The sequence below is a fragment of the Anopheles maculipalpis genome, chromosome 2RL (genome assembly GCF_943734695.1).
Source record: "Anopheles maculipalpis chromosome 2RL, idAnoMacuDA_375_x, whole genome shotgun sequence".
Lineage (NCBI taxonomy): Eukaryota > Metazoa > Arthropoda > Insecta > Diptera > Culicidae > Anopheles > Anopheles maculipalpis.
The window spans coordinates 48,032,809-48,060,053 of record NC_064871.1 but is presented as its reverse complement, the minus strand read 5'-3'; the positions used below and the strand labels follow the sequence as shown (position 1 = coordinate 48,060,053).

The 27,245-nt window shown below is 42.1% G+C and overlaps 2 protein-coding genes across 4 annotated transcripts in view; both read right to left on the bottom strand.

Moving 5' to 3' along the window:
• LOC126556688 (protein lava lamp) overlaps positions 1 to 27,245 on the bottom strand; it is an 81,778-nt gene that overhangs the window by 26,884 nt on the left and 27,649 nt on the right. The window lies entirely within an intron of this gene.
• LOC126558621 (serine/threonine-protein phosphatase 4 catalytic subunit) overlaps positions 26,147 to 27,245 on the bottom strand; it is a 161,615-nt gene continuing 160,516 nt past the window's right edge. The window contains exon 3 of the mRNA XM_050214666.1: positions 26,147 to 26,157. The gene's annotated coding sequence lies outside the window, so the exon portion shown is untranslated. The remainder of the gene's footprint in view (positions 26,158 to 27,245) is intronic.

Sequence of the window (27,245 nt, the reverse complement as noted above, 5' to 3'; positions counted from 1 at the left end):
TACCCCTCCAGGTACGTTCCGTTCCAATTCGGCACAACCGGGACAGCCGGCATCTACTACTTGCTGTGGCATTCAAACGCAATGAAAAATCGTTTACCCACCAGATGCAGATGCGCCGAAAGATGCCAAATTTGTTGCATAATTGAGCGATCACTATCACACATTCCAGCAGAAAATGGCACGATAAATCCTGGCGCTGAAATCAGTGTCTCAGGAACAGCAGGTGGTTCGCCCAAGACACTGTCATATGATCTTTCGAGTGAAGTGATCAAGAGCAGAATAAGAAACCCCCAAGAGCACGCTTGAAGTTCGACAATGAATCTAACGCTTCGTTCCGTGCGCTTCGAAGTGCTGAATCGTCTCGAGGGGCTCGCTAGACGTAAGTATTAACGGGATTGTTTTATTGCTCTACATCGACTTCACCGTCTATGACGCACCGACCGGGATGAAACTGGAGGTTTTGTCCCGTTCGCTCAACTCATTGTCCTCCTTACCGGGCCTGCCGGATTGCAACTGCGAGCTAACGTAACGAGGTTACGCGCTTGTCCAGCATCGCAATGCATCAGTCACTTCGAGGTTTGCTTGTGCGCGTAGTCTAATGAAGCAAGGGGAGCAGAATTGGTTTTACCTTCAGCAAAGCGTGAGAAAATCGCACAAATTGTCTTGTGACCACAGAACCATACACAAAAACGCAACGCATTTTTCTTTTACACCACCTCAAGTTCAATGTTTGCAGCTTGCAGCCATCAATTGTGGTACGGAACGGATCAATTTCCCCAAAAATTTACGTTTGTTCTCCGGGGGTAGGTGTGTGGGGGGAAGGCCAAAATTGATTCAACACTTTGAAGAGTGAGTTCGACCAAGAATTGAAGCATGAAACCCAGTGCCTGCAATGCACGGCCCTCAGAGGCATTCAGATGGAAACTCAAACACAACAAACTTGCGATCTGTTCACTAAACAACAAAATAGAAAAGTGATCGTTCATTTTCATGTCACTTTGATTTCTCTCTTTTTACCTGGCGGTCACGTTAGTTGCGAGTGCACACTTCACTGACGGATGAAACTCACACCTAACATAATGCGGACGGGGTTTCCTCTAAGGCGTCACCGACATTTCTCCATTAACCATCTCTCGAATGCTTCCCTCCACAGCACAGACATTCAGGTCTAGTGGTGTCTGTCTGAGCATGGCGTGGTGACCGAGGTGGTGGCCACCAATACATTTCCATCAGCGTGATTCTAATCGTACCCATTAACATGACTATAAACAATTAAAATGTCTTACAATTAAGTTGTTGCGGCGATCGTCGTCTGGAGGGATCTCTTGCGATCGTGGTAAAGTTTCAATGCTTCATTCTCATTCTCATTCCGGTCTGTATTTTTCCGTTACGATTCCCATACTACCAGGGTCCACTGTTCCTCCCAGGGTGTGTCTACGATCAACTACATTTCACTTGTTGGTGAGCCCATCAGATGGGATTGAAATTCAACTCAAATAATGAAGCCATAATTTCCTGTTTTGTGCCAAGTGGAAGATCACGCCCGGAAGACTTGCCCGCAGAATCAGAACTCTTGCATAATGATTTGACGATCATTTAATAAAACGGTAATAGAATTACGGTTGTTCACAATTATTTGAAAGAAAAGTTTATACATTAAGCGGAGTTTGTTATTGTGTGACGTAATTGCAAATGTAGTTCTCAGCTGTATGCAGCGATATGTGAGAGAAGTAAACTGTCAATTACTGCTGTGTGAGCAGGGCAAGAGCTTTCGTTTGAAGTTCAGCCGGTTGCTCACCATATTCCAACGGAAGGCACTCCTTCTCTTCCCCCTTAAGTGGAAGCAGTTGAACGCGTTTTAATAATGACTCAGTGAAGCTAGAGTTGGGTGGATCATTTATTCCACCTCCTTGCTCATTTGAATACAATACGTAAAATCTCCGTTGGCAGGTGAGACAAGCAAAAACATGGAAAGTGTTTTAATTGTAGCTCAGCACATTCTATTATCTAACCACGTCAACGACCACCTATGATCTATAAATAGAAGAACGCGTAAAAAATGCTCCAACCTCATCTAGTTGTTTTCTTTTTTTAATACAAAAGATTTTTCTTATACAAGTAATCATGACGCTCAAGGCAGCTTTCAATGCAATCGATCACATTACATCAAAACACCTTTAAAGGTCAGCAAAATATTAATCAAAGGCCAACTTTTTGCCAACCAACCGAAAAGGTAATAGCGCTCCAACACATCGCACTGCAGTGAAAGATCGACCACATCGATCGCACACACGGCACACGCCCCATTAGTGTGACGCCATTGAAAGGGACCGATCGTGATCAATACACTGGCTGTCAAAGAAAAAAGCTCTCCGCGTGGAATGATGTCAAAATTTTGCGGAATATGGAAAGTCCATTCATTCATCGACCGCTTACCCTGTCCCATTGCTTACAACTCTAGCACCTTGCATGTCTGGTCCATCCACTCGGCAATGTAATTACGTGCGCTATAGTCCACCAACGGACCTACCCACGATAGTGGATCCTGGTCCCCCCAAAGCTCCGAACTGGAAACAAGTCAATCAACTCTCCGCGCTCGCGCAGCTAATGTCTAAGCTAATAACTGCCACGGTGGCCTGGTCGCCATAGCTTGCGCGGTCGCTTTCGTCAATAGGTCAGTGGGCTTTCACTCGCCGAGGAGCAGCAAAAGGAGACCCTCCAACAGTGAACCCCGGCGATCGGATATGTAAATAGGTCGGAACAATTTGTTTTACCCGACGCATGTGGTTTCCGTTCCACGCCCGTTCCGCTCATCCCGTGCCGTGCAGGATCTAGAAACAGGATGATTTCCGCTGCCAACAATTGACCGAGAAGCACTAACAAAAAAAAAAAAAAGGGCGCTAGCTGCCAGCTCGTCAAGAAACGGATGATTCATCGTCTCATTTCCATTTCAACGACGGCTTTCATCTTGCTACCACGCACACACACACACTGAAAAGATGACGCCGACTAATGCACTGTTGAGGTTTAACTACGGACAAATATCGATTATTTATGGGAATTGTCGCAAGGAGAAAACTCCGAAGGCACCGTCCATATCATTTGCGCTGCGCTGGTGCCAGGGCCAGGGTCGCCCATAATCGAGGGCGGCCATAACAGCCCGCAAAAGGGGCCGGAATTCCTTTCGATGACACTGACGTGCGGCGGCACTTGTGCCTTTTGATCAGAGCCATAAATTTGTAGCTTAACCGATTCGGTTGCGGCGATTGTAGCCGGTGTATGGGCCGCCATCATCAACAACTATTTCCATCATGATGGCTTAGAAGGATCATCATGAACTGTCGTTGATTGAGCTCTGTCGAAGGGGGTTGTGCTTCTTTGGCTGGGTCTTGGGAAATGTCATATGCTGCTGCTGCCGATATTGCTCTTCGACGATGGGTTTTCTGTTATAGCAATTTCAGGAAAAACAAATCTAGTTGTGATTTGTTAATCTTAAGGACAATGATGATTAAGTTTTAAAAAACGCTTAAGGAAATGCATTGATATTGAAATCAGAAATTGTTTTAATTTAATTTACAGAATTTAATTATTGCAAATTTGTAGTATTACGTAGACTGTCAACTCTAGGACACTTTCTAGAGGAAAGTAATATCAGAGACTGGATTTCAGGCTCCTCTCATCCACTAGCACAGCAGAATATGACGAAGTAATTTAAAGGTTTAATGAGTTTATCGACCCATGCGTCAGATGTAGCTGCCAGATCTGCTTCCCCAAGTCCTAAAATTTCTAACGATAGTTATGCGTTCACATTTCTGATTTGTAATGACCAAGAATATTCTGTATGTGAACTCTGTCAGAAGTTGTAATTTACCTCATCAAGCATCGAACAAAGATGGCAAAGATCTTAATCTCAGATCTAGAGTCCCTGAAGAAGAAATCTTGATTAATCTGATAAAGAGAAATTCCCATTTCTACTCAAAGTCGACTCGAGTGGTCGAATTTGAATTTGAGTTCAGAACCGATGTACAATTTTAGGTCTTAAACCGATGTACGACAAGATCTTAAATGCTCCACAAGCAATTAAACAATCATTTACCTTGGCCTTGTTTTTGGCATATTGGCAAGAGATGACCATATTTTTTTATACAAAATACACACTAAGGCAATATAATTTAAAAATCCCTATGAACATCCTACCCTTTGCTAGGTCACAAAAAGCACCATGGCGTTGCAAGCGATTTTCAGGACCATTAACTGCCAAATGCCATAATGAGAAAATGAAAAGAAAAGTGAAATTATGGAGCATCAAACCAAAACACACAGAAACACACAGAAACGCATTCTCCATTCCCTCGCGAGCTTCAGATCAGGCTCAATCATTCCATCATTCCAACCTGCCAACTGCTCCAAAATGAAAGCATCTGCTGCCTGATAAGACCACGGTGTGAAGCCACGCCGTTGGTACACGATCATATCTTTTGCGTTCGATTTCGCTTTCGTTGATCTTGCTTCAAGAGTAGCTGCGAATGCGAATGTTTGAACTTTAGAGTCTTTGGATACCATCAAAGGCAAGCTGAAAGGTGCTTGTGTTTCAATGTTGCGATGAAGAAAGCCGAAAACTGAACCAATCATTTTGACACTTTCGTTTTCATATTTATCGCACGAACGAGCGAGCGAGATTGCTTTTGCCTGGGTCTATTCATCTTCTGTTTTAATGCTGCTCTTTTCTGTTGTTTCTTTACTCTTATCATTTGGTTCCAATTTCGTTGCTGCTGTTTTATCTTACTTGCAATTTTGCTAAATAAGTTTGTGAATGAATGAATGCGATCAAACATTTCTGAGACGATAGTTAAGACCCAATTTCGTCGTTTTGTTTCGCGCACATTAATACGCTCAACATTGTTTCTAAGGCTGGTACGCTCCATTGGCGGCTACCTTTAAACAACTGGTGGAAACATTTATTACTCGCTTTATGTTCGCTTTTTTACGATCATGTTTCACCTAATTCCGTTGCAAAAACTAACTGCACCAGTGCGTCATCGCGATCGTGAAGACAAACCGTCTGGTGGGCTCTATTGCTCGGTGATTGAGCAGGTGCCGAAAGCTCGCTTGATGAGGCAGAGTTCTCACCGTTACCAACCGTTTAAGGAACGTATAGTGTTGGTTTCCATTTTTCCTTTTATTTTATTTCTTAGAGAACAACCCATTCCACTGGACCTGCGATCGAGCGATTGAGGAATGACACGGCGTAAGCGAACCGACAAAAGTTGAAGCTTCCCCGATGATCTTTCCCGATGGATGATGATGATGATGGTTATGAGGGCGCAAATGTTAGCGCAATTAAGGTTAATTAACAGGTTTTTTTTAGTAATGCACACGCGCGCTTCCATAACTCTTGCATTTCTTTACCGGTAGTTTTTTGTGGACCATTGACCTTTTGAAAACTAGCTACTAGTCGCTGTTTCCTGAAGCACGAAATAAGTCTAGACTCAAGAAAATGGGGAAAGCTTTTAGAACTTCCTTTCTCTAGGAGCACTAATACAGCTTTTAAATTGGAAGCCACATGTTTCCTAGTTGCGCCCAATCATCAACGGACAAGCATTAGCTTCATTGAACATTCCGATTGTGGCAGTAGCCCTTACCTTACCACAACCCATAAGATAATGATTTACGTAAAAGTACCGTAAGAGTAAATTTACGAAACAAAAAAACACATACACACTCACCAACACGCCTAAAGATCCTGGTCTTATTTCTCAGCCAGAATCTACCGCCGGTGCGACCATAAGTGCTTGTCATAAACCATAAATTATTGAGCATTAGCAAACCTTCGATCTGGGAGATGTTTGTCAGGATTTTTGCAGCATAAAACCAAGAGACGAAAGGTGCGCCTTTGAACGCTTTCCAAGATGCCCGAAAAAACGGTCGTAATAACAACTGACGAGTTGGTAGAGGGACCTGAACAAATAACAATCTTCCGTACGCAATGACCATGTCCGGACGGAATGTGTGGAGTTTCGGGGCGACATGTGTGACCTACTTGTTGTTTGCTTCTTTAAGGGAGTTGTCCATCAGCTTCTTCGTACGAGCCTTTAGAGTTTGGCGTTTCTATTCTTTACCGCTCCGTTCAATGAAACCCACCCTCGGCAAATTACATCCTTGGCCGGTGCAACAGCACAACCACCGACTCGCTGATGGATCGATAGGCTGACGAAGTTTTACAACGTTGGAACACCTTTTCCCGCGTAAGGGCTACCCCCGGTGAACCCCAGAGGGTGATTAAGTTGATTGTGTAACGATGATTGTTTTGTTTTCAGATGATGGTGTTGTTCTTGTTGCTGTTGGGGAGTCGTCGATTTTTTTGGCAACCTTTTCTCCATGAATAAATGGATACTGCAAAAAAAAAACCCCAACACTCTACTAACTGTACATGGAACGGTGTTTAACATTGTACAAAACAAGCCGTCCGATGCTCAGATTGAAGGCTGTCAGAATTTGAACGTCGAACGGAACGAAACGCCAGTTTTCAAACTACCGACGCCCCGCTGTGATCGGGCGCATAACCTTGAGTGAGTTGATTTTGTCATAAATCTTGTTAATGCTGCTGGTTGATAGAACACGCGCACCGCTGGCAGATCGGTACGCACGCACGCTGTGAAGCAGGTCAAAACCATGAGCATGGTTGGAAAAGGCACATGTTTACACTATCTGATGATTTAATCATAAGCGTTTACAACGATATTAAGGCAGAACGCCAGCCACGTAATCTGATTTATTCCTTTTAAATGCAATCAGAATGTAGTATATTGCAATTTAAATGCAGCAAATATTTAATCAAAAGTAGAGCTTGCGTATAGTAGAATAAGCTTCTTTTCCGCATTTAAAGCTTATGGTTTACGTTCAGGAAACATCATCAGAAAAATAATGGATCACATTTTTCATACTTAATCGCTTTGTTGAATTGATTGGAAAGTTAAAGATTTTTATTCATTTATACTTTTGGCAGTCGTTTATTTGCATAAAGAATAGCATTCAAGTATTGCATTCAGAGGATGGCCGGGAATTTATCGTTGTTGACTTCACAACGATGATCTACCATCTAAAATCAGAGTCAAATGACTTGTACAAAAATGTCTCGCTTGTCTCGAAGTATTCGGGGGTTCCAATTATCGGTGAACAATAGTAAACCGCTGACCAGATCTGCATAATTGCTCAACTATAGGAGAAGATGATAGGGCAACAGTTACACTCCAATCATATCTTCATTGATTTGATTGAGTCACACAGCTTGAAGAAATTTTACTTTATTTGCGACACAAGCTTGTTTGAAATCGCAGTTAAACTTACAACTCTTGCTAGAATCACAAAGAATAACCGTCAGCGATAGGGGCCAGTCTTCAAACGGCAGGGCCTGGGCTCAAATCCCTTCCGGACCGTTCCCCCGTAGCGAGGACTGACTAATGAACTACGTGGTTTCGGCAAGTCTAGTAAGCCATTCGATGGCCGGCGTGACCTTAGAGGTCGTTAAGCCAAGAAGAAGAAGAACCGATAGCTCTAAGGACTCGTCACCTCAGTCATAAGCTTGGGTCCATTTTTGATGGGCTTGCCGGAGTCTGAGCTCAAATTACGGGGAATTTCTTCTTTAAAATTCATTTTTTTAGAAACTCTCTGTCTCGAGGATGAATGTTGAAATTTTATGAACGAAATACTCACAAAAGCTTCCGAGACATGGACTCTGTAAAAAAAATGAGGAACTCGTCACAGCTCTGCGTTTGAAAATTGCTCACAGCTTATTGGCCTCAAGAGTGAAAATGAACATTGGAGTAGCCGATGGAATGAAAACGTCTGGTTTAGGAGGTTTTTGTCAAATAGCTCCGTGTGGCCTAGCCTGTCGTTTAAGTCGTTTTAAGTCATCCTTATTACCAACTTGCGATGGGGTGATGGCGTTACTGCGTCCATCAGAAAGGCTGGTATCTTGGATTGACAGACGATGGCATTAGACGGAATGGACAGCTACTTCAATAGACAAAACCTGTAAAGCGGTTGTAGCTCTTGATAACTGTAAGAATCAAAACTCACACAGACTACCCTCATGAGCTAGTCCATTGCTTTTTTATCGATCACAAGTTACATCTGTACATTTTATAATTACATGGTGTGTAATTTAAATTTCTATTCATTTCAAATTTCTATTTCATTTGCATTCTATAGTGTTAAGAATGCTTTACAATGACGAATTTTCAAAATCATTTCTTCTAAATGTTAAAATTATAAAATTCCCTCAAAGTAACGCTATTTGAGAGCTCTTGCTAACGAACAAACACTGCAGGAATCTTCGTAAAACCTCGACCCATTAGCAAACAATATTGCATCAGTTCCATCAAATTATTGATTATGCAACAATAACATACACACGCACACACATACATTAACTAATTGGCTATGCAAAGATAGAGGTGTGGGAGTTGCGTTTTATTACGCCTTCCCGAAACGTGCGCCTGATTTCGTGAGAAAATTTCTCTTACCCTCGGAAGGGGCTTAAAGAGACTCCCGTTTTCTGACACTGAAAATGTTTAATGCATACAAGCACAGCGGAATGTGTAATATTCCGTTTTTCTCCCTTTCGTTCGTTTCCTTTTTCTTCCCACAGCGCGTGCGTGCGATATGACGCTGTCTCGAGCTAAATCATCCTGCCAGCCCATCCCAATAATCCATCATAATTAATAATCCTAATGACCTTTGCCGGACCGCAGGGAATGGGGTGTACTTTTTCAACTTTTTATGTGCATCAATCAAAAATACGTTAACCTGCCTGCGCCAGAGTTCAAGTAGTTGGTGCGAAATGCATCAACAGCAACAGAGCAAAACAGACCTCAACCGACCTCTCAAATTTGTTTGTGCAGAACTTCAAACAAACGCACTGGAGCACGCAGCACTGGAGTTTGTTACAATTTTGCCTTGCGTTTCGTTCGGGGTCATTTGAAAGTATGCCAATGAATTCGCACCATCAAGGTTTAAGGTGCGCAAAGAAATGGTTTCACACCTTTTCTATGCATTTTTCAGCCGTTTCTTTTTTTTTGGAGTGGGGGGGGGGGGATTTTCGGCAACCCGGCACCGTGCCTGCCGGTGTGTGCGGAAGCTCATGTTCCTTTTTATGCCCGTCCCCATTTACAATCAGCAGCAGGTAATGAGTGCACGCTCATGAACCATATTTCACCTGGCTGATGGTTGGAAAAGGCGTGCGTAATTGTGTCTGGACCTTATGGAATTAGGTTTATTAGATGATGCGAAAGTGCGAATTTGTTCCTGTCCGGCAGTTATTAGTGCTGCGAACGGTGTAAGTGAATAATTATTCAAACCGAAACAATCTGCTGAAAATTTAAAAGCATAAATTTGAGTATGTGTTGGTTCTATTACCGATGGAAAAAGGTCAAAAATGGGGTAACTAATCAACTAAGCTGTTGCAAAATCCAAACATTTTGTTGTACCTAAACCTGTGAAAGCTTAATAAACAGTTACACAGTAAAACAGTGAAAAAACAGAGTTTGAGGGTCATCGAAACCATTTTGTTAATATTCAAGTTGAATAGAAATTATTCTTTAGTGGAGCAAATGACTCTGGAAGACGCTTCAGGCTTTGGCAGATCTCACTTAAATAACTCTGGATTATCCAGCCTATGAACTGCTTCAAAGTATAGCAAAAGTATTGACAATAACGTCGAATATTTGCATCAGAACACCAGGGAACCTTATTCATAATATTTGCAACTTCAAATAACCTGTAGTACGATACAATCGAAGAACAAGCAATCAAATGGTTTCATTGCATAATACCACCCAACCACTGTACGACGTAACAAGTGTGCAAAAATCTTCCACCGAGTCAAAACATCACCCATATCTCGCCTAATACGTGCCCTCCAGACAAAATACATACCCTAGTGCCTGGACCGATTTCATAATGCCGAAAACCGACCGACGTCCCGGTTTTTCCGGTTCTACCCACCAACTGTCGGACCCACATTTCGTGCTCACCTTAGCGCATTCCACGCGGGTATAATTTGCCATCTTCAGCCAATCCAGTGGCGGGAACCTCCCCCACACATTGACGGCTCCACTCTCCCTAGCTCGTAAATGACAACTTCATTTGCGAACCGAAACCTCGTGATCGCGAGATCCTCCCGTCCGCTCATATTTACATGTGCAGCCGCTTATTTCGCGCACACGCGAAACGTGAGTGAGTGCAAAGTTATGGAGAAAGATTTCGGGCATACATCGGGACTGCCTGCGTGACTGAACGTGGAACGGAAACATTAGGGCACTCAGCAGCGAGATTTGCGAATTCGCAACGTAAAAGCACCATGGCACTTTGAACTTAGGGCGCACCACAATTAGCCTAATGAGATACTCGTGAGAATGGGATGTGCTGAGGTTTGCAGATTCAAAGGGACCTTATTTTCCTCCTTTTCTTTCATTTGTCTGTTGTCGCCTACGGATTTTTGTTTTGCATAAATTATGCAAACGCTTATCGCTTTGACACCATCTCACACGGGAGAACGATTTCCTGGTAGTGTAAACGACCAGTCGTTAACGCCGCGGTACAGCTTCATTTCTTAGCCTGCGGGATTCTTTCTAAACGAATCTCTTCAGAGGGCCAAGAGAGAAAGAGAGAGAGAGGGCGGCCCTTCAAGAAACTCCAAACAAACGTCACACCGCTCGGAATTGGAAGCATCCCGAATCTGATCAACTCTGTTTAACGGCTTCATCTTGTCTCACACACACATACACAAATACCGGATGCGTAAACAAAAGCACAATAAATTGTTGTAGCCCACTGTTGTTTCGCCTAATTGTAGGTAATTCATACTTTGACGCTTTCCCCCATTGCCCAAAACAATCTAATGGCTGCGAAAGGCAAGGTGAACTGGCCTGGACCGAATCTTGCCCATTTTCCAACCAGCCGAGCGCACCGGATCAGATGTTGGCTGCTAAACGTCCCACAACTAATGCCGGGCCCGTTGAGGTTTGCCTTTTTTCCTAACCGTACAACCATTTAACCACGACGACGACGAACTGCAAAACCGACCTCCATTTGAATAATAACTGCGCGTTAATGGGATATCATTCGCGCTGGTTAGGACTGCTACGGAACGGCTACCAGTTGTGTGCTGCTGCAGCTACGGCTACACAGAATTTGTTGCAAATTATGAGTAAAACAGCCACCATTTACGGCCATTGTCAAGATCATGAACGGTGCAAATGGCGGGGTTAAATGTCTCACCGGAGCGGAGGTGGCACAGTGGATTGGGAAAACTGGGAAAATGTTATTTGATTTTCTGCTTGGCGGCGCGAAATGCTCCCTCGTTGGTTGAAGTTTGTTTGGTCGAAATTATAGGTTTGTAGGTGAAGAAAGTTGATTGTTTTTAGTGAGCTGTTTCCGACGACCCCAAGCGATGGTTTGGTACGGGGAAGGGAGCGAATGAACGCTCTTTGACCTCATCGTTTGGCTAATGAAGTTGTAAAAGACTTTTATTTTGCACCGCTTCGCATCTCAACGAAGATGTTTGTAACATTACAATTTTTTTATTTTATTTTAAGTATGACGGCTTGCGCTGTATTGTCGACTCCGCATGTATTGACTGTCGTGAAGCATTGCAATTATTGTAATAATTTCTAACAGTAGTACAGATTTTATTAAAATACTTAACGTACAAGAAACTTCATCTGTAGTCAAAACTAAATTGTAAAATTTCCAAATTCATGTATTTTTTTTTTCAAATTTATGATGTTTTATGACGGGTCATCGCCCTATTGCCAGCTAATAAATTATGTTGTAGAAATAATTAAATATATCACGTAGAATATATTCAAATTAATACGGACTGTTTCCCAGCAGTTGGGGACAGACTATCCGTGTAAGTGGTGCCAATTAGCCTAACAAGCCATCAAATGACCAGCATGACCTAGTAAGTCGCAAACCAAAAATAATTTTTTTTATTATGATAAAAGAGCTATATTACAAGCCTTATTTAAATATTGATATGCTACCCTGTTGATCCACAACTTACAGTTATAGACAAAACAAAGAGATCGGCATAATAAATAAACTTATAATGTGAGGTTATAATCGATTTTGACCGAACACAAAAAAATATCCTTTTCCAGGAAGAGAGCCTTAACGCTAGGATTCACCACAGGGTTTTGATCCATAATATGGGAGCATTTCTTTATATGGATTGTAACCGTACAAATGATAAAATGCGCAGACCTCATTGAGCAAATTTCTAACTCTTATATTGTTTACCTTTACTCGACAAATCGTCTTACAACTCGTTTATTTTTCTACCACTTAAATGAATATCTTTTGTTATACGTTGGACTTATGTCATATTGCACATTTTCCCCAAACTGTATGCAAGAATCCATTTTATAATTGCGAAGTTCCATAACGATTGAAAACATTTATTTGGATGGATGGATATGGATCGAAACTCTGTACTACTGTGTCCGCCTCTGCATATTATGTGAGTATCATAAACTTACAAGGATTTAAAGGTCATTTTTGAATGTTTTCCGATTTTTGAATTATAATTCAATTCCATCACAACAAAATTTTGAGTTTCGTGTTGTACAGAATGTGTAAGCTTGAATTTATCCAAAATTCTTAAATAAATTTCTTTTTAAATCACAAATCACAAATAAAGGTAAAACTCACAAATCATACATCGCTCCATAATACACTTGTTTCTAATGACCGGTTCTGTACAACGAACCTTTTGACCCTGAGGGACACCCTCTTCCAATACCTGCCAAAAAGATGTTTCGGGGCATGTTGCAGTGCAAAAATCCTGTTCCCAATCCCTCTCCGATGCACATCAAATGCACTACAATAACCATATAAAATAGGTCAGCGTACAGTGCAAAAGTATCAAACGCTCAGTGTTCAATCGGTGATACACATCGCAATCCCAACTCCCGTACTTCGCACTAGCAAACGCACGCACCTTCAACTTTCATCATCATGAAGGTTCTTTTGATTGCACTATAAACCACTTTTAAACAGAATAGCTAACTCTTGTTCTTTTCCTTCTCCTAACAGATCTCCTTTGTAATCATTCTGGCACTTGCCCTCTTCTCGCTCAGCACCGCCTCGCCTCTGCTAATTACCAAGCATGTCGTCAAGAAGGTACTATTCAAGGGTGGTCTCGGTTTGCTGCATAGCCACCACTCGAAGGGAGCGGCCAAGACGGTACAGGAGGTCCATTATGTTGCAGTGCCGCCACCAGTGCACACCGTTTCCCATGTGCCAGTCGTCGTGCCCAGCCACCACCATCTTGGGTACAAACATTACTAGACAAACAAGCGAGTGATGGCGTGCCAGTAGAACCAACAAATTCTAAATCTAGCCAATTTCTAATACGATTGTTCACCTAGAGTAAATAAATCGATCACCGTTTGCTCACGAAGCGTACGACGAGCGTATCTATTCATTTTTTTTTTAGTATAACGAAATGGTCATCCACCGGGGAAGTCATAATGTTTGACACGTACTTCGCACCCGGTAAAAGTTGTGACAATTAAATCCTTTCACTTTCTCTTCTCCTCTTATTATGCAAAGAGTGCTGACAACCGAACATAACGACACACATAATTTGGGTAGGACACAGGTTTTTGAGAAAATCTAAAGCAGAAGAAACGAACAGAAGTCACAACATCCACAGTTTCCCCCAATTACTCGTACACACAGGTCACACCGGTAATGGTGGTGAGTTAAGTGTGGCCTGCGTCATAGTAGGGAAAGAGCATAGAAAGCAAACGAATATATTGCTACGCAAATAAACTTGTTTCGTGTGTAGAAACAAAAACACACACCGAGATAATTGTTTAAAGTTTGAAAAAGCAGTAATAGAGTTATGCAAGATATGGAATGAAAATTTCATTGAGTTGATTCGCTTTTAAAACTAAAAACATAAGTCTCCCTTGAAGTTCATAATTATAACATTGAAAGCGACTCTTCAATGTTTAAGATTATCGCCCGCGTTAACTTTAATTAAGTTAAACGTTGCCCAATGCTAATCAAGCAGGGCAAATCTAATAAATGCTCCCTTTTGTCATATAAAATAGAACAACGTCAACAGCCTTTTCAGCCCCCCTGGTCCCACTGAAGAGTTCCCAAGAAACCACTCTAACAATTTCGCATTAAAAAGCTATAAATTAGTGAGCGTTATGTCATTCATTAGTGGACAAATTGTTCCAAATGTTCGAGGCGATACGTAAAACGATCAACGGTCAACTTCCCATGAACACATTCATTCAATCAAAGCTCGACGAATAAAAAAAAATACACAACACAATGACACGAGCTTAAAACGCTTCTAACATCCTGCCTGTTGCGGTATTTCGAACGGTATGGATTTGGTTGAAACTTTCTGCACCATCTTTTGTACCTGTCACGGACATCATCGACACAATTCTCATAGCCTTGCCAACGGTCATTTTGAAATGTGTTTGCAGTTTAGCTTGGTAAGGGTTTCATCGATTGCACTTGCAATAGTTACCATTACTGGTTTCCTGTTCAAGATCACCCATTTCCACGGACCACATCACGGAGGCAATCGATTTTTTGGATGAAGTTATTGTCTGATGCTACTTAACAATAGGCTATTAATAAGGTCACGTTCTTAACAATGATTTTACGCACTTAAAGAGGGTTAATCATTGTGGTTAGATAATAAGGTTAGCAGATCTTCTTCAACTGAGTGGCATCATGCTTTTTTTTTCGTGCTCATTATTTTCATTTCATGCTGTGCCGTGTGTGCCAATCACAGTCATGGAAACAAATAATGAAATGTGTTGAATTTAGTATTAAAGCATCACAACGGAAAACAATATCGTGCTCGTGCACCGATACACTCTACTAGCAAACGTTAAGCCCACAAACATTCATCCTAGACCGGAAAAAGCGAACGTGTTTAAATGTGTTACGTTTATGCGGTAGGATCGTAAAAAAAACGGTTGCCATAAAACCTACTCCCACAAGAGCGTGGAAAAGGTAAAACCTACGGAATGATTAGGATAAAGCCATCGAACAGTAAACTGTTCCCCGCACAAACCGCATAACACTTTCACTCCACTCACCGGCGTGCCCTGTGCGTCGGTGGGTGTTGGATTATCCCTTATTTTGACACGCGGTCTGAAACACTTTAGATTTCTTTCGACACTCCCGTCCGAACTTAATTGGTTTGAAATTTCATATCGTTTTCTCCAGCGCAAGATATCATTTATATTGTACCTCTCGCAATAGCAGGGAGAGTGAAAAAAACACTGGACTGGAGATTGCGTAATGTCATTTGAGAAGAGGTCCAACTTACACTGAACCGATTTCAGACGCCCTCGATTGTCTCACCTGGAATAGAAAAAAGAAAGGGCAATGCATATAAAATTTTGATCAGTACCGTTGTTTCTATAAGGGTAAAAATAAAAGATATCAAAGAGAATTTAAGTGGTTATCATATAAAGAAGAATTGGGCGTAATAATTATTTAAGATTTTTTCAAATGTACTTGAACCACGCAAAAAAATCGGAGAACGTCAGCATTGAAGCAAAAACGTTCAATAATTACAATTGCAATATTTTCTGATTCTATCTGGTGCAAAAATGCAGTAAAAGAATCAACTTTCTAAGGACAGTCACAGGATCCTGGTGGGGCGCACATCCATCAGACGTCCTGAGACTGTATAAGACAACGGTACTATCCGTATTGGAATATGGAAGCATATGCTTCCATTGGGCATCCAATACGTTGATACTCAAGTTTGAAAGGCTACAATACCGCAGTCTTAGACTCGCACTAGGGAGCATGAAATCTACACACAACATGTCCCTAGAAGTGATGACCGGAGTGATGCCACTCAAACTACGTTTTGAAATGCTGTCGCTTCGCCTTCTAGTCCGTTGTTCAGTATCAAATCCCTTGATAATAGAAAATTTTGAAGCGCTTCTAGAGACAGGTTCTAAGAGCAAAATCCTCAAGATTTATGAAGATTTTGTTGCCCTACAAGTGCATCCTAGCGCTCCACAGGCATTAAATCGTGCTGCCCTTCCTGAGAACTACAGTTCCATTTTAAAAACAGATTCCTCGATGCGCGAGGAAATTAAGAAAAAATTGCAAACTCAAGAACATGAGCTGAGATTCAATCGAACATCCAAAGCTAACGATTGTCCGGGACGAGGTGGAACTATTTTCATAGAATGTATTCCTGAATGTGAAAGGCTCAAGCAAAATGTATGTATAAAATGGTAAAGTTAGCCTATTTCCTTGTGTAAAGCCTATTTTGACTTTTGTACAAGTTTGTTGTTCGGTTCGTTAAATGCTCGTGTGTACCGTTTCTTATTTTCGTTCAATCTATATACAACCCATATTTAAATAGCCAGTAAATCTCTTAAAAAAGCAAGATTACAACTGTACTAACCGATTAATGCCATTCAATGTACAGGTTCACATCAACACGCGCTTTACGGAAGAACCTACCAACTAGACACAAACTTGCAGCCATCGAATCAAAACACCCGAACAACATTATCTGCACATTCATCAACATCTAATTGAGACCATCAGCACAAAAGCGCCTGCCCGAAAATTTCCACCCAATTAATATACCTCGTACGTTCCCGCCCGCTATCGAAATCATAAATCATCTTCTCACCCAACACCGATCCGGATCCGAAGAAAACGCTTTAACGGTGCACTCGAGTTAGGGAAAACTGTTGATCGAACACCCATCGTACCGATTGTGATGGACCTCTCGTAGTTTCTTGAGCTTGTAAGCCCTTTTGGTTCGTATGCACCGCTCGGAATGTTATTAATAAACCAATTACAATTATATCTAGTTATGCCGTTATGGGTACCGAGCTGTGGACCATCCGATTGTAACACGGTAGCCACGGTATCAGCGGTTTGTATCTTGCTTGTACCAAAGCAAACGGATCACGCTAAACACGAACCGATACTGAGCAATGTACGCAGTAATGCGAAATGTTTGGCCATTTATCCTCCGGTCCGTACCGCTGCTACTGCTGCACAGCGTTCGTTGGTATTAATCACTACGAAATCGCACCTAAATCGTTCGTAATTTTGTAATTATGATTTTCAAACTTTCCAGTTTCACTCACGTGAGAATGCATGTTGTACTCGGTTTGGTACGTGTTGCAGCCATGTTTTGGGTGCAGCGTGCGCTTACGATCCTCATCGCTTTAGGGTTTTCAACTCTAACTGCTCAACTTGCTGGATACACTAGGGACACACGTTGCACGAACGACACACGATGCACCATGAGTATCTGCCCGCGAAGAAAGGCCACTAACTTCACAGAACACCTTGAGGCAGACACCCAGACACCACGCAGAAAACAAGTAGATCAGTTCGCGGGGAGCAAAAGCGGTCACCGTTCGGAGTCGTGAAAGCACAAACCACCCAAATTATGATTCCGCACCGTCCCGGGCTAACTGTTGCGACCGTTTGCTACGAATGACCTCCAACGTACTATGTTGCGCTGCCTTTCCCATTGTTTTGTGGGAGGCAGTGAAGTAAAAACGACAAACGACCCTTCGCTCGCAGCACTATCACCGAGTCTCCGTGTGTTAGAGCGGTTGTTTTTTTTTTAAATTGTTTTTCAATTGTAAAACCTAACCAACGCCACGCCTGGAACCGCGATTGCGGTCAGCATGACGACCTATTTGGTGGGTACTTTGGCACCCACGAAGACACGCGACAACTTTGTCTTTGGGACCATGCCCGGAATGGTCAGGGTTTTTCATTCATTCCACGAATCATCGTCCCATGCGACCTGCCAGGGTGCGTGTTTGGTACGTTGGAAGGTTGTGTTGTGCTTTTTTTTTTAAATGTTTTTCGCCACAACATTTTTTTCGGTTTTCAGTTTTTTATAGCTTTCGCACCTCATTTACTTATTTGCTTATTGTTATTTTTTCTTTTAATTATTTTCTTTTACTTGTACAAACAAACACACATTCAAGCTGTGGTATGCGTGCGGATCCGAGGACAGTGACCGGTGTGGTGCGGGCAGTCACACTAATCCATTCCTCACTATTTTGTTTTTTGTAATTTTTTTTTTCGTTTCGCATTTAGTGCATTCCGTATCGGGACATGCAAGGTTCCGCATTCGATGAGCAATTGCAGAACGTGTGAGGTCTCCCGATTTGGGACGGGTTGAGCCACGCCACACCACGCTACGGACGCATTTGTGATGGCGCTCAAGATGTTTTGAAACCGGGACACGCTCCGACGCAAACAAAGAGCACGCGAATGAAAATGAAACCGGCGGACTAGTGACTACTAAATCAGTAAGTTGCCATTCTTGGATGTAACTATTTTGTATGTTTACGGTTCGCTGCACCTGAAGGAGGAGTGATAAACGTTTTAGCCGTCATGTACGGAGGGCGGTTCAGGACTTTACTACACCGAAGATTAGTGTTCATTGTTTCGCGATTGGCCGGATGTTGATTTGATTAGTTGTTTTAAAGGTTTACGTCAGGAAAATAGTCTGATTTTTACGACTTTTCAATTAAAGTCCCTAAATTTTAGCGATCTAACTATTCGTTGTGTTTAGTATTATGACGCTGATGTAGTACAGAAAAAATGGTGTAGCATGATCAGTGGTGAAGGAATCTCCTTTAACTCATCCAAATTTGCTCAGGAATTCATGACTTTATTGTGTGATGACTATATCTTCGTAAACACTTGGTTCCAGGAGTCTGAGCGTCCAGCCAAACGATGAAAAGTCTCCTGCACATGAGCGTCAGACAGCTCATAGGATCAATTTATTTCCGATAACATGAAGGCCATCGATCGAAAAGGCGTCCAAGTGACCGTAACGGCGAACTAATTGAATTATATTGGCCACCTATTCGTTGAATCAACTATTCGTTTAAAGATCCAAATAATTGAAGAATATGCTCACATGTTCTTTTAGGAAAATTATGCCTCTCCTAGCCGGGCGACAGCTGCGCTGGTCTTCAAACGTCAGGAGCGGGTTCAAATCAGGACCTTCCCCCCGTAGTGAGGTCTGACTATCCAACTACGTGGCATAGGCAGGTCTAGAAAGCTATTTTCGATGGCCGGCATGACCTTTAGAGGTCGTTAAGCCAAGGAGAAGATGCCTCTCCTAGCTATTTAAAGTGAGGACCTGGTGTAATATAGTTGTACAATGCTACTTGAGTGAAGGATCCGAACTAAAATAAATCTATTTATCCTTATTATTATCTTTATTATTATCGCAGTATCAGTGCAGTGGAACCCTATGTATTTATTATTGAGTTTAGTTGTAGTTGTTGCATAACTTATAAATATTTTTTATTTATTTATATTTGAGAATGACGGTTTTCTGCCGTATTGTCACTTAAAAATATTATTTAAGATATTTTTTAATCTGATGTTTTGGTTAATGCCGTTATCTGTTCTTCTGTCGAATTCCTGTTACATTTCACGTTTTCCTAGGTAAGGGGACCAATTTATTAATTTAGTAGCTTATTTATTAGTAATTTAATTTTTTTTTAATTTATAATGACGGTACAATGCCGTTTAGTCACTTTATTACTTGTTAATATCCAAGAAAATTTTCTATTCTTTTTATGATGTTCATAAAACTTTTATCCCGATGAAAGGAAATGACTGTGTCGCTAGGAAATATAAAACTATTCCAAAAAAATTATTCAAGCAAATAACATATAAAACGAGCGTAAAGGATGGCCAAGGGAATCGTAAAGAACATATTTTCAAAGTAACGCTAAACCATTGTCTTCAAATTTCAAAACAGAAGCGAAATTTTCGCAAGAACAAAAACCCCACCCAGCAGCAAGAATCGCATCAGTTCCGACCTTGACGCGCTGTTGGCACGGATCATTGGCTTTGTCGCAAACTTTATCGCATCATAAATAGCATTGGCAACTGGTGCGCTACAGAGCCGCCGCCATTACCATATCTAACGTACCACAACGACGGAGCAATGATCTTAAGCAAACACAAAAGCGCGCGCGTGCGCAAAAACGAACGATCCATGACATATGACACGTCGCGCATCGAATCTTGTCCGCCAAATCATAACCGATCAACGCCGTAAAAATTTTAAGTAGCCATAAAAGGTTATCTTTATGATGGTGCATACATACATATACATTACATGTCTTATATTGCATTGCATTGCATAACATGTGTCAAGCGATCAGCAAAACCGGCTTTCACAAAAAAAACGGGCGTTAAAAGAAGGAGGACACAGTGCAGGATAAGGATTATCTTCAATCCCAACTCTTCCGCTGGTAGGGAACCGAATGAAAAAGCACAAACTGCAAATCGAATACGATTGCATAACGGCTGTTGTGCCTTTTCTTCTCAATCGCTTTATTAAATGAGCACAAGCTTTATCGTGGGGTTCGGCATCGGAAGGGATCCGAGGAGAATGGGCCACAATCATCGGTCCAGTTCGTTACGCTCGTGTCCTCCGGTGGTGGTGGATTTATCCACAAAAATACGTGCAAAAACCAAAATTGAGCAGGACAAATAACGAAATAACAACATCCCAAAAAAAAAACTACGACAGTCCCCCACGCACAAACACACACTTTACAACTTCATCAATCAAAACGATCGAATCGATTATCGCGCGAGCCGGAAAAGAGAAATTGTCGATCGTCACCTGGGTTGCACACGGCAAAAAAAAACAGCCAAAACGACAGCATAACTGCGCATAACTGATCGTAACCAATGAGCATAACAATTTTATCCACGCACTGTTTGTGTGTGCGTATGTGTGTGCGGTATATTTTAAAAGTTTTTTTTTTCTTCTGCTTTCGTGCTCCATTGTTTCGGTCCAATCGAACAAACTCGATAGAATCGATTGGTATGATTTGGGTCCAATCGAAAATTGTACGCTCAAGTGGTACGAAACGAAAACTACAACGATCACGTTTGGTTTTTTTTTCTTTTACTGATCACCACCAAGAGCACACCCGCTAATGATAGTTGTCAATTAATTGTGCCTCATTAGGAAATGCTTTCATGCAGCCCCAAAGGTGGGTGGTTACGTGCAGGTTGCGGTAAAGGTGAGACAAAAGAACTCTCTTTCTCTTCCGGTACCTTTCACAGGAAGATCGAATGGCTCAATCTGCAAGTATTCAATTCAAAAAATTACATATAATTGATTTGCCGAGCGATCGCCAACCCTTTCCTTGGTGTTAACGTTGGAAAATCAGGTCACACGTGCAGCCGAAATTGTTTTACACTCGCACACAAAGATAGTGTAACCTTTGCGGTTTGCTCCCGGCATTTGTTCCTTCCGCTTTGCTGGACGGTGGCCTGGGTATCAATCATAGCGTTCTACCTGCCAGCCGCGTCTACCACCTCGGGCAGGGTAGCCCATAACGATCAAACGTGCTCACGATGTGGCGGCACAATCACTACAGGAAATTCCGCCCCATCCAGTGCAACCCTGAAGGAGGACACAATCAGAAACGATGAAAGTGCAGCTTTTCTACCGAGCAAGGGGCCCAGTGGGCATTTTACTTATTCATTTATTTTTTTTTTCGGGGTTTTGCTCTTGGAATCCACCTTCGGCATCTTCGTTCGTCCACTTGCACTTGCCCGGAATTCAATCTGTGTGTGTTGTGTGAAGCTGCACGACAAATTCCCCGGACAAGATGGAGCGGGAAGTTGTTAGCCCGTGCCCAGTTTTGTCTGTGTGTGTGTGTATGGTTTGAGATGAGATGTGCAAGTGTTCGAACTGGGTTAAAGTTATAAATAACAAAACCAACCAAAGAGTGCCACTGCCGGCGGCCATGCACGGTCCCAGACACTGGGTCCAATTTCCCGTACACACTGGTTGACTCGCTGTTCGCTATCTGCACTGGCGCGAAACCGTCTTGGTTGGTTCAAGTTCCATCCAACCGGCAGTGTGCCTTAGCGATTTTGGGATTCGAATTCGTGAGATGTGCAAGCATTGCTGATCAGATAGAGGCATGGGAGGTGAACGGTAGGAAGGAAACGGAAGGAATCCAAATACTATGTCACGAGAAACTTGCAATTAGAGACGACCATATTTTTCAAAGTATATATTGCTACCACACAACAATCCGGGTGAAAATTAATATCCATTTATATTTCGCTGAACTCTTCGGTTCACAAACTAAGCAACGGCCACAAGTAATTGATGAAGAAATAAATATTGATCTTGATCTTGATCAAGGGCACTTAATTGACAATTGCCTTAGATGGTGTTGATAAGTATCGAAACTGCTATTGACAGGAAGCAAACAGCGTTTGGAGCCTATCGACATTTGGCAAAGTCGAGGACAAACGGTACTAATTTAATTACATACCTGATAGCATTGGGAGCCTTCATATTTGTTCAGTCTACTAAGTTGTTTCATTACAACCCTACTAGATGTAAACACTTAATGTCTCTTAGCATTGAAAACACGTTTCCAGTCACACAGAATTATCAATGAAACAAAATACTTCCCAAACAGAAATGAAACGGTTTCATCAAGCCCTTCTGTAATATCCCGCTAGTGTCCAGTTTTCTCCGGCAAATCCAAAACAGTAGAAACTACTTCCATTTCTATCTTCCATAAACGGATAGCCCAGCCATCCAGATGGCTTCTGACGCTCGCTCTCCAAAAATGGTTTGCCCATTCATGATCGTGTCAACCATCCACAAGAAACCGGAGGTCATCAACACCCAGGCCCAGGAAATCCTGCTCAACTACGGTTCCTCACTCGACTACAAAACAGTAGTCGGAAAAGAAAATGAGAAATTGCACTAAATGAGGCCTCTTCTCTGGCACGGATATGCCACCATCTTGCAAAAAAAAAGTCTTATACGCCTGACGTGTGTCATTTTATCGCTAGATTGTTTGATCATCAAATCTTAACGAGTGATCTTTTCCGCGCTACGCCGAGGCATCAGCACACGAGTTTGCTGTGAGCGGCAAGCGCACGATAAAGGTGTAATGAAGCGTGCCCCAGATCGCGATCGTCAGCGATGACAGTTTACATTTATCTAACGAAAAACGACTAGGGCTCGGCCAGTTTTGTGGTGCTACTGCTGCATCACCAACGTGCACGCGTGGTTGGATAAACATCTCAAACACAGCTCCAAAGAGAAGATGAATAGGCTGCAATGATGACACGGAATGTACAACCGTTTTATTGGTGCACTCATAAATCGTCCAACAAAACAATGCCTAGTGCCTTTCTGCTCCTGTGACGCTTTCCCTGCACCCTGAAGCCATTGGTTTAGGTTTTCTGTTTGTCCATCCTGTCTTTTTTTTATTACTGATTGTATGTCACTTTTTCATAACAAATCGAAACAACTGCGCCAGTCGGCGCAGTTTGTGGTGTTCCTTTTTTATCATACAGACAATCCATGTCCTATAGAGTGTTGTAACCGAACCCCTAATACCGATCATTACCAATAAAAACAACCTAATGTAATACTCCGGCGATCGGTGTTTGATGAGAGAATGAAGCTGAAACGGAAAATGTTTGTCTTTAAAACTGTTATCTAAACAGCCTGGCGTGTGGATAACGTGTTTTGAAATTATTCAATTTTGAAACAGTAGGAGTAACTTCGGGAAATCGAGTCTCAACGTTAGAATAATTAAATTTAGTACTCAATCTTAGTATCCAACAACATAAGTATGTTGTACATAAAATAGGTGTGCGTTTGAAACATAATTTGCAACACACCCCGTCAAATCAAGCATCTTCCGATTTACGATCCCTGCCCAGAAGGTCTTCCCAACAAACGATGCCTTCTCCGCTCAATGTCAAGGGTTTCCGAGGGAGCGTCATTTCCGCGTATCGGCATTGCACTCGTGCCACTACAGACCAACCCTACTCATTCATACGGTGACTTTAGCATGTTTTTCACGCTGCAATTCTCTTCCCACCCTGCTAGCTCATAAATAAACTCAACCCGCTAAGCAAGTCGCTACGGACCGCACTAATTGGTGGTGACCCTAGCGGGCCGGCAAACGTCTAAAGGGCGACAAGCGGCAGCAGCTATAGTCTTCGTATTTAGATGCCAACACACTCTCCCGCACACCATTTGTTCGCAAATGAGCACTCTCACTCTTATGGCAGCAGTATCGCGCGTATGCTTTATCCCAACCTCGGCGATGCTATACCCCGAACTGAAAGGCGCAACGGAACTGGTGGTATGCGCGTTCAAAAGGGTCAAAAGGAGCAGAACATGAATTATGGAACGTGAACACTGGCGCATGCGCACCTAGAAAATTGCGGGATGGCATTTCCGGTGTGTCCTCTTTTTTGCTGCCACCTTTCCCATGTACTCGCAGCGATTGGTGTTTCTCAAACAAAAACAACAACCAGACAACCTCTCCAGATCCGGATGGAGGTTCTCATGACTCGACATTTGCACTTCGGTACAAGCAGAAGATGATCGTGTTGGTGATAGTTCTCCTATTATCCTGTCGAACATCACGCGTTTCATAGCGTTACACTTGCCATTTTTCGAGGTTTGTTTGCGTTTTTTGTGCATATGTGTACGTGTGTGTACGTGTTCCTATCTCAAGTTTATGGTCACAGCAAAATGGTACACCGTTCGTTTCATTCATCTCGTGCAACTTAGACAGAACTTTGAAAAAAAAAACAACAACATCTTTCTATGGGCTGCTTTTCCAGCAGCGGCGGTGTGTCCCAGTTCACAGCGTACCTTTTTCTTCTGTTTAACGCCTTCGAGTTTTGCCCGAAATTGCTGGAGGCACTTTACACAACGACGATGACGCACCTTGGTTTATCATCTTCCACTCAGGTCTCTCTAGAAATCAAAAAAGATCTCTTCCGAGATGCAGCCTGCGCCAGCTCTGGATAAAGCTCTGAACCACTGGATCGATCAATCGAAAAGTTCGTTCGTATTTGTCCAGGGATGCAAGAATCGTGATCACATTTCACCGATCAATCAGCCGCCGGGTGTACTCCGGGCCGACCCAAACTCTTTCCAATCATCTCGGAAACCCCTAAATTGTGACCCTCGCTTACCGTGCTGCGTCTCCCGCGACTCGCGCTCCCTCACTGATCATTTCATGATTAATCATTAACCCCTCGTCACGTCTGCTGGACATCTTCAAACCATTGCGTGATTTTTTTTAAATCTCCCAAAGAGATCTATCCGCAAGCTTCCAACACCCAAACAGTGCTGGACGACCCAGAGCGGGCAGACTTCCTCTAGATTCGAAAACTTGTTGATGTCGCTTGACCTTTGGCCACTTTCTTCCTTTTGTTGACTTCCTCCAGCTGGGTTAATGGAATAGAAAATGGCATGTGTTTGTGTATGAGCACTCACAACTGTTGCGGTCAGGGCACATGATTTTCTGTTGTGAGATAAAAAGGGTCTAAAGAGATAACGATAAATTGGATTGCCTAAATGGTATGATCTGCCTTCAAACTCATACGATCGCGAAAGGGAGTGTGGAATGATCGACAATGGTTTGAACAATCGAAATTAAAATAAATAAAAACTAAATCAAATTCACTTTCGACGCAAACATTCACCTGTAAATAATGGATGATTGTTTGTTGCTTAAGATTTCACTAATTTATACACGAATGGAATGCGACGTTTTGTAAATTATTGATTATTCCTACTTTTCTTTTCAGCATTGAATGAATAATTTGGTCTTCTAAGCTTTATGGATTCTAAATACGTTTTTGTTTCGATTTCAAAATGCTGATGCCTCCAAACAGCTGTCGATGTTCACCTGTACATTTCGAAAAAGAGTTTCTAATGTCTGACAAACCATTTGTACCAACCATTCTAGTATACACAGCTGACTGTGCATCAAAACTTCAAACATTGTCGAGTACAAGCTACAAGCAACTGTCCATACAACCACCTACAAAAACGTTGATTCAAGTTCAACGCTATCTCTATACAACATAGACAACAGCAAGCGGCACAAGTCTCTAACTCTTGTGCCGAATTCACATCCCACGACATTCACTCTCGAAAAGAGCGCTCCAAGGGATGAAGAAAGTTTCATTGCCCTTTTCTTCGCTTTGTGGACATCTTCCCAAAACACCAAACCAACAGAGAAAGACCTTTTTTAGCCTCAAAGTAATACAAAACTATGAGCAAGAAAAAAAAATCCAACATACACACACACACCCATAAACATCTAATGGAATGCATAAATAAACAGCATCCCAGCAAAAGACCCTCGACAGTACGGTGACAGGGAAATGAGAAAAACCCCGGCAATGTTCAAGTGCATTCGTTTCGTCGAGTGGCACACGTCGACCCGTACGGAACGCGAAACCATCTTCCGGTGGTTGGTTTGCCACGGTCACGAACGTTCCCTCGCGTACGGTAGCTGGCACCGTCGTCGTTGTGGTAAGCTTTCCTTCGTTTGTGAGCAACCATGGTGTCACTTTCGCATATTGTCACCTACTTGGCCACCGGTGCACAACGCAACGGACTCGGTACCCGGACCGAAAGGGTGAACGAGCCAGCAGGTCTGCACAGTACTACATCTCATCGTTTTCATCTGCACCACGACACAATGGACGATGCCAAGATAGTGCAAGATACGAGGGTGAAATATTGAAAAGTAAAAAGAAAAAAGGGAAAAACTCAGTTGCTTCTTATTTGTGGAAGTGAAAAGAATGAAAATGAAAAAAAAGGCAGTTGAGTTTTAAAGTTTGAGTCCAAACGCAATTTTCAATAAGTTTTCTGTTCAACGGGCCATCACAGATCATTCATTACTGCTTCAAAATACTGTGAAAAGCGTTTTCGAAATGCATGAAGGCAGATCAATTGTTTTGTTGACGATCATTTAACTTGTGTTCTTATCTGCAACGTGTTCTTATTTGCTACAGTTACGTTACGTCTCATAGTTTATAACATTTTCCTGGATTGTTTTCATCCATGTCACTGCAAGCTGATAATAATTTCTTTTCAAATGCCTATTAAGCTTAAAATAATATCAATAAAACTCTGTCTGGAGATACATCAATAATGTTAGGTGATTCGAAAAATGTAAGATTATAAATAAGTACATAAATGATACCGAACATGCTCGGGATAAAGCATTATTCATGGAGGAAATGCCTTATGCAATTTGTAAAAAATCAACACATGCTTGATGTTGACCATACAGCAATGATCCATAATAGAATTAAACAAAAAAATGTTTAAATAAATGCATAAATATACC